This window comes from Molossus molossus, unplaced genomic scaffold, assembly GCF_014108415.1.
Source record: "Molossus molossus isolate mMolMol1 unplaced genomic scaffold, mMolMol1.p scaffold_m16_p_1, whole genome shotgun sequence".
Classification (NCBI taxonomy): domain Eukaryota; kingdom Metazoa; phylum Chordata; class Mammalia; order Chiroptera; family Molossidae; genus Molossus; species Molossus molossus.
Window position 1 is genome coordinate 43,496,270 of NW_023425344.1, and position 21,150 is coordinate 43,517,419.

General features: G+C 37.0%; 1 pseudogene; it reads left to right on the forward strand.

Annotated features, from left to right (window-relative positions):
• The first annotated feature begins 273 nt into the window (after positions 1–273).
• Positions 274–21,150, forward strand: part of LOC118624630 — a 48,334-nt pseudogene continuing 27,457 nt past the window's right edge.

Below are 21,150 nucleotides of genomic sequence, written 5' to 3' on the forward strand. Positions count from 1 at the left end.
CACATACCTCGGTTGCAGTTTGTCCCCGGCCCTGGTTGGTCGTGCAGGTGGCAGCCACTCGATGTGTCCCTTCACGTCGATGTTTCTCTCTCTCTCTCTTCCTCTCTCTCCCTCCCACTCTATCTGAACAAAAAATGGAAAAATGTCCTCGGTTGAGGATAATATATATATATATCAGTCTCTGGTTATTTGAATACTCCTGTTCAAATTCAATAATATTAAATTATTAAGTAGCTGTAAGATTTCAAACACTGATCAAAGACACTTTGGGCCATGGAGCCAGGATATGGTGATGATGATGATGGTGGTGGTGGTGACAGTTACAGCCACAAAGAAGCAAGCCATGAAAACACTGCATATATCTTTTCTCAGGTAGACTTATGAGATAAGTATTATCTCATAAGGTATTTTGAAAATATTGTGCATGTTTTTCCATTGAGAAAATAGAGGCTCAAAAAAAATATGTAAGCTATTTTTGTAACACCATCAGTGTGAAATTGATTCAGTACTTGAACCAAGATCTGTGTAACTGAAATTTATATTATTTTTACTTTGATGACCTATTTTTAAGGAGCTATACTATAAGATCAGATGTGACAGAATAAATAATTACATTTGTCTTAGCTCCCTCCAAAATCCCACTAAAATTACAATAAATGTGGGGAAGCATAAACTCACGAAGACAAAAAGCAAAAAGGAGGAGAGGGGGAGATAATATATAAAAGAAGCAAATACTTGGAAAATGACAAGCAGGTGAAAAGTACCTGACGTGGCAGCTAGGTAAAAGTAAATTCCTGTTGAAAAGCCCAGATAAGATTAAGGCTGAAATACAGGTCACTGTTTTTAAAAAGATAATTGATTAAAAATCTTTAAAGGATTGAAAACTTTAAAAATTTTCTCTTTATTTACATTTCCCATTTAGGAAATTACTCTGTCTCAACCTAGCAGATGACCCCAGTTTTAGAGAAATTAAACCTGAAAAAAAATCTAGTGGTGAGAATGTTGGCACAATTTAGGGTGGAAGAAAGATGCAATCCAGAAAAAAGAAGATCTGGAATTCACATCCGAAATGATGAAGTCCCTCTCTGGCACACCTACCCCCAAGTTTGCAGAATGTTACCTAGGAAACTTAGACCACACAAACACCACCTCACCTGTACCCACCCAGCCCCAGAGAGGAACTGGAGTCTTCCTCTCTCGAATAACTGACGAGCACCAGAAAAAAGGTCTTGCTTCACTGCAATGTGTTTTTTTTTTTCAGGAAAACAATAGTCTGTAATCAATCACTCTGTGGCTTTTCATCTATCAATTTTACATAGTACATTATCTCCATCCTTTTATTTTCAACCTATTTGTATCATTAAGTCTAAAATATGTCTCCTATAGAGAGCATATAGCTGTGCCATTTTTAAATTTTAATTTGATAATATCTAACTTTTGATGTGATTATTTAATTCATTCATATTTAATTTTGTTATGAATATAGTTAGATTTATATCTACACTTTTACTTTTCATTTCTGGGTGATTTGTATTTTTGTTCCTCCTTTACTGTTTACTTTGTATTAAATGGATTTTTGTTAGTAACCTTTTAATTCCTGTAATAAATTTTAATTATATTTTAAAATTATTTTCTTAGTAATTGCTCTAGGAAAAAAATACACACACACACACACACACACACACACACACTATATACAAAATCTTAACTTCCAAAATCTACTTCAGGTTTACAGTAACTTGAGTCTTGTAAAATAGAAAATCTTTACTATTATATAGCTGCATCCTCCTACATTTTTGTACTGTTGTTGTTAAACATATTACAATTATATATTACAAACCCTACAATACATTGGTATAATTATTACTTTTTATAATAGTATGTCTTTTAAAGAGAAGAGAGCAACTATATAGAGAGTTTATTATATTAATATTCCTATTTTTCATTTCTGATTCTGTACATTTTTTCCCTGTGGATTCAAGGCACCATCTGCTGTCATTTCAATACTCAAATAAATCTTTATTCACACCCACCTCCTTTGTGCTGTTTTGTCAAATACATTCCATTTCTATATGTTATAACCTCAACAATATAATTATATACATATTGTTTTATGCAATACATTTTAAATGAGATTTAAAAAGGAGAGTGAACATGCAATTACACTGTCATGTATAATTACCTACATAACTGCCTTTCCTGACACTTTTTACGAGTGTGTGTGCATATGAATTACCGTCTGGTGTCACTTGCTTTCAGCCCGACAACACTGCTTTAGCATTTTTTTAAAGATAGAATTGCTAGCGAGAAATTCTCTCAGTTTTTGTCTACCTGAGAATGTCATTATTTCACCTTAATTTTTGAAAGATAGTTTTGTAAAATATAAAATTCTTTGATGACACTTTTGTTTTGCTTTTTACTTCCATCACTTCGATTACACTGCATGTGTCATGCCACAGCCTTCTGACCTCTATTGTTCCAAAAGAGAAGTTAGCAACTAATTTTATTGGGGTTAGCTTGTATGGAATGTGTTTGTTTCTCTCTTTCCAATTTCAAGGTTTTCTGGTTTTCAATATTTTTACTCTGGTGTAGCTGCTTTGATTATCTGTATTTATACTACTTGGAGTTAGTTAAGCTTCTTGGATGTGCTGGTTATTGTTTTCAGCAAATTTATGAAATGTTAAGCAGTTAGATAGTACCAGGGGTGCTATTTTTAAAAGGTGGTAAAGAAAGGACAATCTTTAGATGTAAACTTTGACCAAAGACATGAATTAAGTGACAGTAATGATAGCCCCCTCATGTACTCAGGGCTTCTAATTTGCTTTGTGGTTTTTCTTTCTTAAATAGGAAAAGACAAAGCATGAATGCCAAATTGTATTAGTGTTCTATTCTTATGTGAAATATCACAAATTTAGCAGCGTAAAAATAACATCTATTTATTAGTTCACATTTCTCTAGGTCAGAAGACTAGAAATGGCTCACATGGGTTCTCTGTTCACTGTCTCAAAAGACTGACATCAGATGTCAGCCAGGCTGTGTCTTCATCCGCAGCTTGCTAGGGTGGTTGGTCAGATTCCATTTCTTGTATCTGTGCACCCAACTGTTTGAAGGCCAGTGTCAGCTACCAGGACTAGCCCCTGATTCTAGCCTGTGGTCTTTTCCATACAGGGGAGTTTGCTTCTTCAGGCCAACACAGACCCTCTCTCTATCCTGCCAAGATGGAGTCTTTTATAATATAAGTTAATTTCATGAGTGACTACCCTACTACCTTTGCCATGTTATGTGTACTAATCAAAGTCCTGTCCCTTCATATTGCCAGGTTCCAACACACCCAAGGGGGAGGATCGTACGAGGCATATCCTCCAGAGCCAAGAATGTTGGAGCCATGTTAGAATTCTGCCTACAATACTAAATATTTCCAAGTATTTGGAAAAAACAACACACACACACACAAAAACCACCTTATAATAAATTTAGAGAAAATAGCAATGACTAGGAAACTATTAAAAATAAAAAAAAATAGTGCCCTGGCCGGTTTGGCTCAGCGGTATGAGCATCTGCCTGCGGTCCAGAGAGACCAGCGTTTGGTTTCCACTAACAGCACGTACCTCAGTTGCAGTTTGTCCCTGGCCCTGGTCGGTTGTGCGGGTGGCAGCCACTCGATGTGTCCCTTTCACGTCGATGTTTCTCTCTCTCTCTCTTCCTCTCTCTCCCTCCCACTCTATCTGAACAAAAAATGGAAAAATGTCCTCGGGTGAGTATAAAAAAAAAAGAAAAAGAAATAGTGACAAGACAGGAAGTAAAAAAAACTTCAAAAGAAATACTATGGTTAATATCCTAAGAGAGATGAGAGAAAACCTTGATCTCAAGAAACAGGAATAGGCAATGATAAATAATAATAAGAGAAGAAGAGATCTTAAAACTAAAATTATAATCGAAGAAATTTTTTTAATTAATGAAAAGTGAGGCTAAAGAAATCTTCCAGAAAGTATGAAAAGAGGAGAAAAAGTAATAAAGTTAAAGGTACAATCCAAAAACTTCAACATCTAAATATTACAATTGCTAAGAAGAAAAAAAAAAAAATTTTAGAAAGGGAATAAATATAAGAACATTTCTAGAATGAAGAAAAATGCTTCCAGATTAAAAAGACCCACCCAAAGTGCAGTTAAATAAGTAAAACTATATTCTCAACATATCATATCATTGAAAAGTTGGGGAGCTACATAGAATATCAGAATAAAATTTAAAAAGTGATGTCACGCCTGGCTGGTGTAACTCAGTGGTTGAGCGTCAACCCATGCACCAAGCGGTTGGATTCAGGGCCCATGCCCAGGTTGTGGGCCCAGTCCCCAGTGGGGAGCATGCGGGAGGTGGCCAGTTGATGTTCTCTGTCATCACTGTTTCTTGTCTCTCTCCCATTCCCTCTAAAAATAATTTTTTAAAAAGTGATGTCACATTAAACAGCTGGTATCAGAATGGCATAGAACATAGCAACAGCTACACTAGGGGTAGAAGAAAATGGATCAGTATCTCCAACCTCCTTGGGGAAAAATATTTGCATTATAAAATCCTACATTCACCTGGAATATTAGTCACAAAAGAACAGAATAAAAAAGTTTAGACATTCAATATCTATGAAGTTAAACTCTCATTCACCACTTATTATGAACTTACTAGGAGGTGTACTCCACTAAAATGTGGGAGTAAACCAAAAGAAGAAAAGACAGTATTTAGGAATCAGAGAATTCAAAACTAGAGAAAAGGAATTCCCCCAAATTAAGGCTTTAAAACAGCTTCTGTATTCTAGCCTAGAGAGAAATCTGTATTTTCAGGTAAAATCTACTAGAACAGATGTCCCCAAGAAAAGTTGGATGACCTACTGTGAATAATGTATTGAAAGGAACATTATAGATTACCCAGAAATTTTGGAGTATATTAATGGCAGGCACATAAAAGGCTTCCCACCCATAAAAATGAACTCAGTGGAGGGATGCAAGGTGGCCACAAGTCATTGTATTAAAAGGTAATACAATCATAGTTAACTATATAGCCCAGCTTGAAAATGAATACAAACACAGAGTGCATTTCTTAAGAAAAAATTTCTGTGTCCTAAGAATGGAGTTACAGCAATTTGTCATCAGCTTTTTAGAAGCTCAATGCCATTTATCCTCCATGCTAAAACAAGATAATTAATAAAACCCTGTTACATAAAATGCATCGGTAAAATGATGGTCCCCTTCCTCTCTTCTTAAATTCTGTTTTACATTGTGTTTATCCTTTGCTTAAATTCCTGAATGGCTTCATTTAATTTTAAAAAACAATTTGAAAGTCTTTGTTTAGCATTTAAAAACTTCTGAGATTTTTACGTCTACCTACTTTTCAAGGCTCACTGTACTTTCTGCTTCCTGCTCCATAAACACCCATCACCAGTCATACAGTGAGCCACTCATGACATTTCATTTCCCTGCACCTATGCACATGCCATTCAGTCTGCTGAAACATTATCACCAACTCTGCTTCTCTGTCTATATAATCCCCACCCTTCCTTCAAATCTCTACCCAAAATGCACTCATCATAGATAGTTCTTGAATAATAAGTAGCAAACAGCGCCTCCTGTGCCTTTGCAAATATTTTCTAGTTCAATAAGCAATGTTAAATTCAGTATCCCAAATTCTAAGACTGGATTTATTCAAGATCCCTTCCTCTCCTCTATGCCCCTCATAAAATCAAGGATTAAACTTCATCGATTCTACTGACAACAATCTCCAGATAGATTTTTTTTCTCTCTCAGTTGCCTATCTCAACCTCAATTTAAAACACTATCATTTCTCCTCTAGAATATTAAAGCATCCTGTGTCTGTAATTCTTGTCTTGCCTCCTGTTACAATCTATCACCCAAACTGAAGCTAGAGTGTCAAAGGGATTATATGTTTACTGTTACCCCAGTTCAGAGGGAAAATTCAAACGAAGAACATCTGGTCCCATACTGGACACAAAGCAGGGATTTCCTTTCATTTTGCCTCCACCACCAAATTGTCCAAATCTCCACTTTCTGTTCTAGTAGAAGACCCAATTAAAATGGTCAGGCCATCTGTTTTGGGATTCTTCACAAGTAACAGGATGATGGCGCTGAGGGGAAGCAAATGTCACTTTGAATTGATGGCCAATGGGGTGACCACTGAAGATTTTAATTCTCCCTGGAGAGTTACAAAAATAATTGTTGGTCACTGAGTCAACTTCCAAGAAGCTTCCTAGTACTTTATACCCGTTACTAAGTGAGACCCATAGACTGCTAGCCATTTCATCTCCTGCTGTCTTGGGAGAAATGCATATTCTTAGGCTTCATCCCAAGCCGACTCAATTAAAATGTGTTTTAACAGTGTATCAGGTGGTAGGTATGGTCCATTAAAGTTTAAGATGCTCCTCTCTAAAAGGTCTCTACTAATGCACCCTGCCCCATGCTACCCTCCTTCCAGAATTCAATGACATGCCTTCTTTTTCAATTGTCATGACTTATTTCTCCATTCTCAATCTGAATCTTATCTAGTATCCAGATGTAGAAAAACTTGCTCTGCTAGCATGCATCTAAATCTTCCTGTCTGGAACTTTGGCCTGAATCTTCTTTTAAGTCTCTGTTCGTGCTTCCAGAATCTGTGAGTCATACTCAACGGAGTGATCTGGCAAGGGAAAAGGCCCTCAAGCTGCAGGCGAAAGAATTCTGTGAGTGCTAAGGGACAGCAGAACTAGTAGGAAACTGTAGTTTGAAATTCTGAAATGAATCCTGACACTTGAACATATTAAAACATAGACATAGCTGGCCAGTATACACCATAAACAGCCTTCAGTGGCAATCTGTGCTCTCAGGAAGGAATACATTCTCTTCAACATGGCTTGCAAAGCTATGCTGGAGAGTTACTATGTTACAGCCCATTTGCTCTTCTTATTTTTCTCTGAGTGACCATACCTCTTCCATGCTCAGTCCATGTGCTTCTGTTAAATCTGGTTCTATCTTGAATTCCAGAGGTGGGCATGAAGCCTAAACCTAGCTATTCTGAGTATGACCACTGTGACTAGAGAGTGAAGAGCCTATGTCCCAAGCCAAGTCAGTCAGATAGAAATAATCACAGAACTTTCACTTAATAAAGAGTGTTGGGCCAGAAGCTAACATTCTAGGATTTGAGGGCCCAGCCACAGAGAGTCTCCATTACATATTCATCTGTCTTTATTTATTTACAGCCTTTTAACAGGAATAAAACCGGCATTATTAGCAGGCTATCTTAGTTCAGGCTGCTCAGAATACCATGGATTGGGTGGTTTATAAACAACAGATATTTATTTCTCACAGTTCTGGAGGTTTCAAGTCCAAGATCAGGGTGCAGACATGGTCAGGTTCTGGTGAAGGACCTCTTCCAGGTTGCAAATGGTTGTTTTCTTGTTAGCCTCACATGGTTGAGACCAGCAATCCCGTTCGTGAGAGCTCCACCCTCATGCAGAAATGACCTCCCAAACACCCCATCTCCTAGTACCATCACACTGGAGATTAGTATTTTAACAAATGAATATGGGGAGGGGGCAAACCTCACTGGCCTTACAATAAACTGCTTTAAAGAATTTATATGCATATATGCATAACCAGTGGACATAGAAAACAATATTGTGAAGGGGGGGAGCAGGGAGGAGGGTGTCAATGGGGGAAAAAGGAGAAACATCGGTACCAAAAAATAAATAAATTAATAATAATAAAATAAAATGCTTTGGAACTGATTTGGCCCTCAGGCCATACTTTGCCAACCTGTGGTAAGTAATAAAAACAAAGAATTATCTTTTCTGCTGAATTAGAAATTGTGAGGGCTAAATCTTTCATCCAGAGAGAATAAATGGCTGGAAAAACAGAGCAGGACAGACAAACACCAGACCCTGCGGACACTGAGCCCCATCAACTCTCCTCCTGGATTTTCAGTTGTAGGACCTCAAAATGTTTCTTTTAAATTAAGTGGTTCTGAACTAGCTTTTCTTTCACTTGCAATTGATAAGAGTCCTAACATAAAGATCCTTCTTGATTGTGTCCCCAGTTAAATCACCAACATCAGTTATTATAATAACCCAACCTCACACTCAGTATTCCAGTCATGCATTCTTTTGCTTCTAGTAAATTACAGAATCTTCTCCTTCATCCTTTGGTAACCGGTCCTCCCAAGTTTACCTGTTGAACCTAACTCCTCATGGAGGGTTCAGTAAGAAGTCACTGCCTCTGAGAAGCCTTTGCTGATCCCTGCCCCATGTATAGCATCATGCAATTTGGATTGTCCATTGTTTAGTAAGTCTCCCATTCACTTGTAGCTGCTGCTGCTGTTATTTTCACCTCTTCCTCCTTTTTTTTGTTCGTCTTCATGTTCATAATAATAGAGGGGAATAGTATATTGTGATCAGCATATTTTAGGGTCCATTTCAATGCATTAGGTAATTTAATTTTCAGAAAGATGTTAGGAAGAATGTAGTTTTTTTCACTTTATAGACAATGAAACTGAAGTACAGCATTTAAATAACTTACCTTCAGTTACACAAATGATTGATGGAGAATTTAAGACTTTATTGAACTGATGAAGATTCTCCAGCCGCCAAAGTGTCCAGTTCTTGATTTTACTCAAATTACTGGTCCAGGTCCTGGAACAGAGAAGTACTCAGTGTGTACCTCCACATAAACCCAGAGCATCCTGTATATATTTCTATCATAGCACTGTCAAACTATATTATAATAAATGATGTATTCTATTTTCTCCATTTCCAGAGTTTTTAGCGCTATAAAAACAGGCAGCCAGTCATAGGAGTCTTGGTTGGAATCCTTAGTACTCAACCCAGTTCTTAAAATTTTAGTATGTGTTCAATAAATATATTGTTAAATAGTCTATTATTGCCCATTTGGTAATTATTTAGTTCTGCTTACATTGAAGAACTTAATCATCATTGGTAAGCCAGTGATGATCAGGAAAATCAGTGGAATACATTTGGTAAATACAACACTTTTTAAAAATGCAATTCTAAAATGTTTTCTTTACTTTGAAATGTAGATACTGGAAAGAAAACACACATATTGCAAGTGTTCACCAACCATGAGATTACATGCGCCATTCTTTTTTGTGCTGATCACTCTCAACGCTTACAGAGTCCTGAGATGACCAAATTAAGGGATTAGCAGACAGTTTTCATTCTGAAATACACAAAGACAAATTTAGTCAAATCTCACTGATGAATATGGTACACAATTTCAAAACAAAACATTAACGAGCCAAATTTTGTAGGGTAGCAAAAGGTAATGATTATCTTTTAAATCTTTTCACACTGCAAGGAAAAGAGGCATGATGAGACTACCTCGAAGAATACAAATTAATTTAAGTAATGAGCCAGAATGTAAGAATAAAACAGGAACAGTCCCTAGCTAGGTTTCTAAGAGCCCAGGACACCTTTTCAGTACTATTGAGGTGGCAGCAAGGCATTTACTGTTGGAAACTGGACTCATGCAGGTGATCAAGGACACGCCTGAGTTCTTACTCTGTCATCATCCTCCAGCAGTGAGGACCCTCTCTTCTTTTCTCCACTGCTTTCACTTAATTGACTCCGCTACCTTGGCCCTGCTTCTATTCTTCCTATGGCCTTGACTCTGCCTTCCTTCTATGGTTCCCAATGATCATACTACCTATTGCCCCTAGTTCTAATAACAAAACATTTTTAAAAGACTGGGATACATGGCATATATGATGTTCCCAGATGATGATTGAATGTTGTGAAGACATTGATTCCATAAGGTTTATTAATGAATGTAATACACTTGCAATAAAAAACAAGTGTTGTTTTTTTTTTTTTTCTTTTAAAAGGTGTTTGTGCATGTGTGTGTTTATATTAAAGTGAATCTAAAAGAATACAGTGAAGAGTAACAAAAATTAGTTGGGAAGATACTAATGAAAATAAAAACTCTATCATGAGCTATTAAAACCTATTTTGAAGTTACAATCATGAACAGGGAATGATATTATGGAAAAAAATAGAGGGTTATATAGTTTCGAAAAGTATAGTCTAGTATTAATAAGTAAAACACAACATATTATAAATGAGGTATAAATAAATAAATGATGTTGAGAAACAAATAATGTTGAGAAAATTGGCTAGCAAGTAGGAAAAATCCCCAACAGAGCTTCACCTCACCTCTTATGAAAAGAAATCCCAGAAAGATTAAGTTGGTAAATGTAAAAATCCATATAAAACCAAATGTTTATCTTCAACGTAGTTAAATAAATATAAATTGAAACAAAAAACAAATGTATTTTTTTTTACTAGTTACACTAGTAAATATTTGTAGAATTATAATTTTATTGCTGGAATATAGCTGGAAACAGACGCAGTGGCATACTCATTGTGATATACTTTGCAATGATATAGCTGAAAATAAAACTAGTTACAAATGTTTTAGAAAATGATCTTTAAGTATGAATAAAGAGGTTCAAAAAAGTTTATACCCTTTAACCAGAAATTTTCCCAGAGAAAACCAGAAATATGTACAAATATGCACATGTAAAAATGTCTACTGCTCTAAAATTAGTATAGATTTTTAAAAATTATAAAGTCCAAACATTCGAATATAAGAAAACCATCTTACAAGAAGAATACAGTACTTTTATTAGAAAAAAGTTATTAAAATCATAGATTTATTTGAATATTTAAACACCTCCTAAAATTTTGATATACTTAAGTCACACACAATTAAAATACCACCCTTTTAGAGAATGATAATTTCGGGTAGTTTAGTATAAGAAACAGCTTTTAGCTATACTATTCACTAGTTTGGGGACATTATACATAATATTTCTGCTTTCTGGCTTCTGTTTTCCAGTAAGTAATGGGTGGTGGGGAGAGGGGTTACTTAACACTATAGTAGTTTTAACGATTATAAGATGGTTATAGTAGATGTTCAATAAATGTTAGCTCTTCTTACACCCTCCTCCTGATGTTTTCTCTAGAGTTTTATCTAATAAAAATGTGCGTGTGTGTTTTCCAGTTGAGTTATTTTACACTTACAAAGCATCAAATAAATGTGGACACCCAGTTTTACTGAGGAGATAGCCAAGAAATACGATGGTCTCTCGAACACAAAGCAGCAGATCTGAGATGAGGATCCAGGTCTCCTGGCTGACAGTTTATTACTACAGAGCACCCATGAACTAGCAATGCTGAAACTGAGGTAGCCTGTAAAAACTTGAATGCCTAAAGGACATCCTCCCACAGTTTAACAATTACCTCCTTGTTTCTGGTATCTCTGAGGCATCCTGACTTGGATGTGCCCAACTTATTGTCTTGGTTCTGTTTTGTTTTTAACAGGATTCAAATGCTGGCAATAATAAGGCTTTCTGACATTTGACATGCAAGATTAGACTTTTATTGACCTCCTAGATTGGATACCTTTATAAGAAGGAGAAGAATGGTAATGGAGGATTTATGCAAAAACAAAAACAAAAACAAAAAACACCTTGCATTTATTTAAAAACAGTGGGTGAATTGATCCCTATCAACTAAACTACATTAGTTTTAGAAACTGAATAACCCTAGGAATGTATTTGCTGACTATTTTAAAATATCTTTTTTGACCATGAAGATGATTTCAGCAGCATCATCTTTGTATCTGCCTACTCACCTTTGAAAACAGGGATATACAACCAAAATAGATTGTGCTTCACTCTGCATGGTCGTTTGAAGATGTGTGGGAGAGCCATGTGTGTTCCTTCTTGCATATCTCCGTGGGAAGATATTGCAGTGATCCTGCCAGCCTGGGCGGTGGTGCAGTGCCTGGTGGAGTGAGTAGCTGTGGGAAGACGAGCTGTAGGAGGCGAGTGTGATGTGTCAGGAACATGCACCAGTTATGAGTTAAGGATGAGTCAAGTGTGTACCTAATGGGCAGCAAACTCTTTTACTCAAGGGGGGGAAAATTGATTCTGAGTATACTTTGAATTAGATTTGAACCCACCCATGGAAAAACCCAGAGAATTGCTTCGAATGTTAACCTTCTGAGTTCAACCTAAGGAGAGGTCTCCAGTGTTCAGAGACACTTCCGTCACTACCAAGGGATGAAAGCAAACTTCCTCATTTACCTCTAATTTAGAAGCAGTGCTGGGTTTTAACATGCTGGGCACAAAAGAACTTCAGTTTAAAAAGTGGAATATATATGCAGATGTTAAATTCTAATGTTGTACACCTGAAATTTGTATATATAAATGAGTATACAGGATAAACTCAGAATTGGGTATAGAATTGTATCCATCTTAAATATTTAAAATTGCTTCTTGAAATTATTTCATGTGACAATTAGATCAATAGAAAATATGCTTTTAATTGTTCATTATTACTAATAATGTTACTAAGAATTTACTAATCAATGCATTACACATTAATTGAGAGTCTATTAATTAGTAGTAGGTATACAAATTGAATAAAATTCTTTAAGTCCCATAGCTGACTCTAAATAAAATATATGTTTTGTTTATATTGTTTTTTTTTTATGGCCAATGGTCATCTCTATGCAAACATTTCACCTAAAATATTAAAATTTTAGTTTGCAGTCTGTTTCCACAACTAAATTGTAAATTTTTGAAAGGAGAGATGATATATTTTTGTTTGTATACTAATCTTAGTATAACATATAATGAAAAGCAGTCACTCAATAAATATTGATAAATTGAGTTAAAATGAGCATGAAACAATTGAGGTCAAAACTATAAAATACTATGAATGTAAAGAAAAGGGAGAAGGAAGACAAGAAATTGTCTAAATCATAGGAACCTACATCCTAGTGGGTAAAAAAACAGTTTGCAATACAAACCTTGCAATTTGTTTGCCTTCCTGAAGCACTAGCACATGAATTCCTGTACCGATCCAAAAACATTGTACTCCTCTCCATAGGGCAAGGTGTCGCTGGGAGTCCGCCCTGGCTCCCCATGCAGTGGTGTCCTGGAAGGCAGTGGTAGCATTGAACCAACATTGAAGAATAATGTGAAGAGAAGCCAAACCCACTGTTCAGCCATCAACCACGTCAAAGAGATGTTTCAAAATAAAGTAAAAACATTCTAAATGTCAATGCCCTACACCATAATATTTTACTTCATTCATTTGCCAAAATATATTATGCACCTACTGTGTACTGGGCAATATTCAGGGTTGGATAGCGGGGAGACAGTTCTTTGCCAACTCCTTTTATCACTTTCTGAGGGCAGAGACTGTGGGCCTGGGGACAACAGGCCTCATTCAGGACACTAAAAAGGACACATTTCTCCCAAGTTCTAGGAGAAACATTCTAAAAATTAAAAATAATTTCAAAACAAAGGCAAGTCTATAAGAGAAAATGTATAGATGTTACAACTGTTACCCCTCTTTGCAGCTACTTAACTTGGGGGAAGAGGGGAAGATCTACAGACCCTCTTTAACCTGTTAAGATCTACTTTCTAAAAAAGAAAAATTGTAACTCTGAGGGTCAGAAAATCTCAGTACCCACAAGCAATGTCTTCCCAAGGTTTTTCCATAACTAGCCCTTATTCACAAGGACTCCTTGATTCAATGAGCATACCCATAAGAAAAATCTCCATGCCCTGACCGGTTTGGCTCAGCGGTTAGAGCGTCCGCCTGCGGTCCGGAGAGACCCAGGTTCGGTTCCTGCTAAGGGCATGTACCTCGGTTGCAGTTTGTCCCCGGCCCTGGTTGGTCGTGCGGGTGGCAGCCACTTGATGTGTCCCTTTCACATCGATGTTTCCCTCTCTCTCTCTTCATCTCTCTCCCTCCCACTCTGTCTGTACAAAAAATGGAAAAATGTCCTCGGGTGGGGATAAAAAAAAAAAAAGAAAAATCTCCAGATGACACACACAAGAATTGCCTGTATATACGGATATCATCTCAAATGGTATAGTGAAACATGCAAACGAGATCATTTTGAAACTTGTGTACAATCAATCCTTGTATTACGTCTAACGTCTTGACGAGTCATACTGAATTCTGCCATATGATTGACACCCACACAGTCATTTGCAAGTAAATTTTGTAAAAGCTGTGCCTAGGACTTTTGCTGCTGGTTACCTTGTGGCAGTTCAGCAAGTCTCCTACTTCCATGCCCATCCCTATGTCACAGGGTCTGAAAGCCTGAGGACTACGTTTCCCAGAATCACTCGGTTAATTCTCACAAAAGAGAGGCACTCATAGGAGATTGGGAAGGAATAAGCAAAGTAGGATAGACTTTGCAGAAGCTAACTGTGAATCACTCCCCTCAGTTCTGGCTGTGATCATCACCAGGTAGTTTACTGCACATTTTAAAACTTCGGAACCAACCCCAAAACAATGGTATACTTTCCTTTTGAAAAAAAGAAATTCCATTGATTAAGAAAGATTTCTTGAGTACCTCCCCTATGAGCCAGGTACCAGCAAGGCTCTGTTGATACAAAATCAAATAAACATACCCCTGCCCCAAAGGAGCTTATTATAATTTTTATAACTATATGACTACAACAAAAGACTCAAATTCATAGAGATTGACTTTCTCTCATTTACAGATGGGAAGAAGAGGCAGTGTGGGTTTTCCTTTCACTGAATACTGAATGCAGGAATCTGATCCTGCAAGGTTGCCAAGGCAATGCCAACTGTCTATGACAGCATACGAGGGTAGACAGACACTCACATATACAGACACAGTGATTTTGTAAGCATCCTTTATAAGATACCAAACTAAAAATAAAAGATTTCATCAAGACTAGATTTTATCACATTAAAGGAGCCTAATTTGCCAGGCTGTGGAGAAGAGATGCTGTACCACTTCTGGCTGCTTGAAATGTGATTTAAATGTATTAGAATTTGAAGTTTCCTTTACCTTGTGTACTTGTCTCCTCACTGAATAGTATCACAGGCAGCATAAAGAACAGAATAAGAATGTTTATCACACTCTTCATCCCTACCTCACTTAATGGATACCCACTTCCTCAAATCATACTGAAGAAGACTATAATGAGGAAATGATGAATAAACCATTTAAGTCAATTATCTTTCTATATATATAGTTTAAGACATAATTTTAAAACTAAAGCGCTTATAATCTTAAAGTTCTTTGGGCTGCATTCAGGATGTCAATTCTACATTAAATCCAAATAAGAGACACAGAATTGCTTTTATATGAGATGAACTGAGATAGTACTAAACTTTTGATGTTGTCTTTTGACTGAAATCAATGGAGAAGCCAAAAGAAACAGAATAATTTGTTTTCCATTTTGTATTTTAGTTTACATATTTCTGTTAACAAAGATGCCTTTTTCTTTTACCCCAATGACACTACTTAAACTTAAATATTATATATGGAATAATTCATTAGGTTAACAAAGAGATTGATAATAATGTATTCAGGAGAACTTAACAATAAAGAAAACTAGGGCTCAAAAATAATCTTAGCCAATATAAATCATTGACCTTTTCAGAACACAAAATTTCTCTGTATTAATGGCTCTGTGGATTCTCTAGAGTCTTGTCCTAGCAAAAGCCCTGAATTTTTCCTTCTTTAACTTGTGGAGTAAGACCAAAACAATCACCTTTTTAATTAAAAAGCAAAGCCATATATACTAGACACGTTTATTATGTCAAGGTGAGCCCTGGCCGATTTGGCTCAGGGGTTAGAGCGTCGGCCTGCGGCCTAGAGAGACCTGGGTTTGGTTCCCGCTAAGGGCACGTACCTCGGTTGCCCTTTGTCCCCGGCCCTGGTTGGTCGTGCGGGGGACAACCACTCGATGTGTCCCTTTCATGTCGATGTTTCTCTCTCTCTCTCTCTCTCTCTCTCTCTCTCTCTCTCTCCCTCCCTCCCTCCCTCCCTCCCTCTCTCTCCCTCCCACTCCACCTGAACAAAAATGAAAAAATGTCCTCGGGTACGGATAAAAAAAAAAATATATATATATGTCAAGGTGAAAATAAGTCATTAATAACAAATTGGAGAATGTATCCACTGTGTTTCTCTCTCCTTCTCCCTACCTCTCTCTTTCAATTAAAAAAAAAAAAATCCATTCTCAAGTGAAAGAATCATAGGCACTTTGCAGGAAATATCTCAGGGAATAAATATACATGGAAAACTTTTGATAAAAACTTAGGGCTTAAAACAAAATATTATCAGAGACAAAAAACAAATGCTAAAATGCAAAATAAGAATCCTAAAATAATAGCATGGCCAATTCACAAGGAACCCTCAGAGCTGCTGATTGGTTCCCTGCCTCTCACCCTCTGGTGCTCATCAGATGCACAGAGATGATGTTTTCAAAAGTAGGGAATTACTAACCAGGCAGGTATATCTTGGAAAAAAAAAAAAAAGGACAAGAATTTTGCAGATGATTTATCAGTAACCTCATCACTAAACGTCCTTAGTTGGAAAGAGCTGGAAGTTCGTATCACAACTTTTCTACCTTCATTGTTGTTAAATATTTGGTGTTTAAGCTAAGGCATCATACAATGTATACTGTTCTCATTCCAGAGAGAAGATTTAGTCATATTTTTATTACATCTATGTCATTTTGTAGCTGCTTAAGCTATAGTTATTCGACTATTCCGATTGTTGTTTGAAGAAATTCCTGGAGGGATACAACCCTACCTGACAATTTCAGTTATAATTCTCACATTTAGAGTGGTCAAAATGAGGTAAGCATCATCTCTTAGAGAATTCTGTCTACGTTTTATTTCTATCTAGGTGTAATATATGTTACTAAATATATGTTACTAAATATGTTACTAAAGAAAAATGTTTTCTACTAGGCTTATAATACAATTCTGCTTTTAGATACAGACCCTTGTATTTATATTTAAATTTTTGTAGACAATATAGTTATTGCAATATAGTTTAGGCTGCTGTAACAGAGAGATACCAAAATGAGATAGAAACCTATTTCTCTTTTCAGTAATAGCCTGAAATACAAGCGTGTACACCAGTGCAGAGGCTCTGCGGTGTCTGGTATCCGGGGTTCTGTTTCCCAAATGCGCAGTGGTGAGCCTTCTTCTGTTTAGGCAAGAAGGTTCGCCTCCATCTAGTAAAGGGAGAAAGGAAGAAAATATGACATGGTGCCCCTACCATTCAAAGCACAACCGGGAAGGTACAACCACAATTTCTACTCATACACTGTTTAACGAAGATTGTTTATACGGCTATATCTGGCTGCAAAGAGGACAGAGAAATCTAGTCTTTATTGTGAAAACTACGACCCAGTGAAACTCAGTTTCTACTCTATGGGAGAAGAGCAGTTCACTTCTCTGGGCCATGGGGTTCTAATCCTCTGGGTACACTTGGAGAGACGACCTGAAACATGCCTCAGAGTCATCCTGTCTGAGAATAAGAGGCTGAGGCATTGATTTAGGACTCCCATCCCTATTGAATGCATGTGGCCTGTAAGGATATAAGGATGTTCACTATCTCATGTGCCCATGTGCCTGAGATAGCTCACACCGTGAGAGAAAAACCTCAGGCAAGGAGAATAATCACATCCAATCGAGGTAGAAAGCCAGCAGTGCACTGGAAATGTTACTGCTTTTGCCAGTAATCTCAGGTGAGTGACTGAGACATGGGACCCCGGGCTATTTACAACCACCAAAACCTAGCATTCTTTGGGTTTCATTAATACGACTTTTTATGACTCAGAAAAAATCTGTCTCTTGTTAATAACAAGCCTAAAATTACTATCAAAAGAATAACTCCTGCAAAATATACATTTTATATGTGTTCATGTTTTTAAAAAATCTCAGAAAACTGTCAAAATATAATTTTTGCCTTGGCAGTTTGGCTCATTGGTTAGAGTGTCGGACCATGGACCAGAGAGTCACGGGTTCAATTTCGGTCCAGGGCACGTACCTCGGTTGCAGTTTGGCCCCTGGCCCTGGTCATGATTTTATGGGAGGCAACCAATCAATGTTTCTCTCTCTCTCTCCCCCTCCCACTCTGTCTGAAGATAAATAGATAAATGGGAAAAAAATATATCCTCCAGTGAGGATTTTAAATATATATATTATAATTTTTAGGACATATTTATATGATTGGATTGAGTGTCTTTTATATGTGAGGCCCTTAAACATATGCTGCTCTGCTTAGTCAAAACCAACTATATCTGACAGTCATTTTTTAAGAGCACAAATTGCACGCCCTAATAGTTTTGAAAATATAAGACAAGTATGGTTGTTTCAGAGTTAATATCAGCCCTGGCCAGTTTGGCTAAGCGGTTTGAGGGTCAGCCTGCCATCCACAGAGACACGGGTTCAGTTCCCGCTAAGGGCATGTACCTTGGTTGCAGTTTGTCCCTGGCCCTGGTGGCCCTGGTTGGGTCAGGTGGGTGGCGGCCACTCTTTGTGTTCCTTTCACATCGATGTTTCTCTCTTTCTCTTTCTCTCTCTCTCCCTTCCGCTCTATCTGAATAAAAATTAGAAAAATGTCCTCAGATGAGGATAAAAAAAAAACAGTTAATATCAAATATCATGCCTTTTTTATAGTTCTCCCAGCATTTTGAACTCTGCATACTAATACTGTGTGGTATTTTCTATTATCATAAAACATTTGAGGACAAGATATTTGTTGTATTACCTTTCTAATCCTCATGGAGAAAAATCTATGCATTGTTCTCAATGGGTATTCAATGAAGGCTTGCAAAATGGAAACAATCTCCCATTTTAAACTTTACTCATAATGAATAATGAATAAAGTCATAAACCTCATCTCTGAAAATAGAAGTAAGTCCTGGCAGTGAATAATAAAGTAATAATAATATAATGAGGAAAATACTATTACTTGAACTAGTAATAATAGAATAGAGAAAAAAATATTTTAAAACAGCCCAGCCAGCCAGTAGCTGAGTGTCAACCCATGCACCAAGAGGTCACAGGTTCAATTCCTGGTCAGAGCATGTGCTCAGGTTGTGGGCCCGATCCCCAGTGGGGGCAAGCAGGATGCGGCCAATCGATGTTCTCTCTCATAGATGTTTCTATCTCACTCTCCCTCTCCCTTCCTCTCTCTTTAAAATCAATAAAGAAAAAAATTCATGTAAAAAGAAAGCATCTCCTGCTGAGTTTTATCATTTAGATCCTGCCCTAAAAATTAGCTCCTACATGCAATTTGGATTACATATGGCTATGATATGCCTGGCCACTTCTGTAGAACAGTATGCAAGTTGTCATCATGCAAAGACCAAAGAAATGGATTAATATTTATCTTGGAATAAATTAGTTATGCCAGAAACTCACATATCCTCTACAGAATGTAATAATATATTATATCAGGATAATACAAAATAATTTTTACATAAAGAATTCTATCCAGATAGGTCCACCTTGAGCTCTCCTTAAATTTCATTAGCTAAACTAGCAAAATGACCTTTTAGTCAGGGAAGTAATAGGATATCATGGATCTGGAATAATACTATACTTAAACTACAGTACCAATAAATATCAATTTTTTAATATTATTTTCTGTTCTTAAATTATAAATGGCCACTTTAAGACTATGTATTTTCACTATGTATTTTCAATTAAATTCACATCTGATTAAGAAATACTCTGCACTTTACTCACAATATGGCCCTGGGCTAGAAGATAGTGAACTATATAGTCAGATCTCATGATAAGCAGACAAATAATGGTGACAGATTATGGAATCTGCAATATTTATAGAAGTGGGTCTCAGCCACACTCTATATTGGAATCACCTAAAGAACTTTTCAAAAGTACCTTAATGCCTGGTTCCCATCCCCAATTAAAAGAATTAGAATCTCTGAGGTGGGGACATAGTACTTTTTGCCAAAGACTTCCCAGGTTATTCCAATGTTGCAGGCAAGGCTGAGGCCTGTCAAATTGGATAGAAAAAGAAAACAAAACAAAAAACAGCCATATTTTTAAGTAACATCATATCTCAATACAATTACATTGTAAAATTATAAGGATGCTATTCTATGACATAAAAGAACATTAAAGATGAACATTTAGAAAGCAGAATATCCTATGAAAAGGTAAAATGTGGGATGCAACAGTCTAATCATAGTTTCTTAAAAAGTCTTCAATTTTCTGATTACTTTCCTTGTGTTATCAGTTACCAGATAGATTGGATTATAAATAACTAACTTCCCTGGAGGGTTCTCAATAGATAAGAGAAGCTGGACCATCAAACTAGATGAGGTAACAGTTTTTAATGAGCAGTTTACAGAGTAATAAATTCAATTACAACATACTCTTTTCTTACCCTTTCTTTCAAGAATACTCAAGGTTTCACTTAAAATGAGAAATCAAAGTTATAGATGAAAATCTTAACATTTATCTTATAGATCTTCTTTCAAAACCAATGCATGTTGAGATTTAAATACTAAAAGTTATCTAATCATCTTTATTTTTAAAATATTTTTATTGTTATGTCTATATAATGCAACTAAAATACATGTCTTTTACATGGTATGCTAAGTATAGGTCCATATATTTATATGTATAAATTATATTAAGACAAGGGAAAGACTTCCAGTCAAGATGTCAGTGTAGGTAAACACGGTCCCGCCTTCTCCCACAACCACATCTAAATTACAACTAAAATACAGCACTACCATCATTCAGAACCACCTGATATTGAGCTGAATGGAAGTCCTACAACTATGAAATTAAAGAAGCAGCCACATCAAGACTGGTAGGATGGCGGAGGCTGGAGAGGCTGGTCCCACACCCACGCAAGGCAGATAAAAATCAAGAGGACACCTGGCTGGGAAGGTCCTCCCTGAGGAGTTAAGGGTACCAGTCCCACATAAGGTGCCCAGCTCAGGGTCCCAGTGCCAGGAAGAGAAGTCCCCATAACTTCTGGATGGAAAACCCAGCAGGAACTGAAGCTGAGGGAGGCTGAGGCAGCTGGAGCCCCAGGCAGCTCCTCTTAAAGGGCCTTCGCATGAACTTACTGGGACTTGCTCCCTGTAAGCTGGGAGAGGAGGCAGCTTGAGGGGCACCAGAGACATACAGGGAAGAACTGAGCTGTTCGGCCTCAGGACAAAGGGCTAAAGAGGCGGCTTTCTCCTGAACAAACATGCCCTATGCTGATGTTCCTTTTGTGAGCCCTTCCCTGGGGCAGCAGACAGCAGCAGCCATATCTG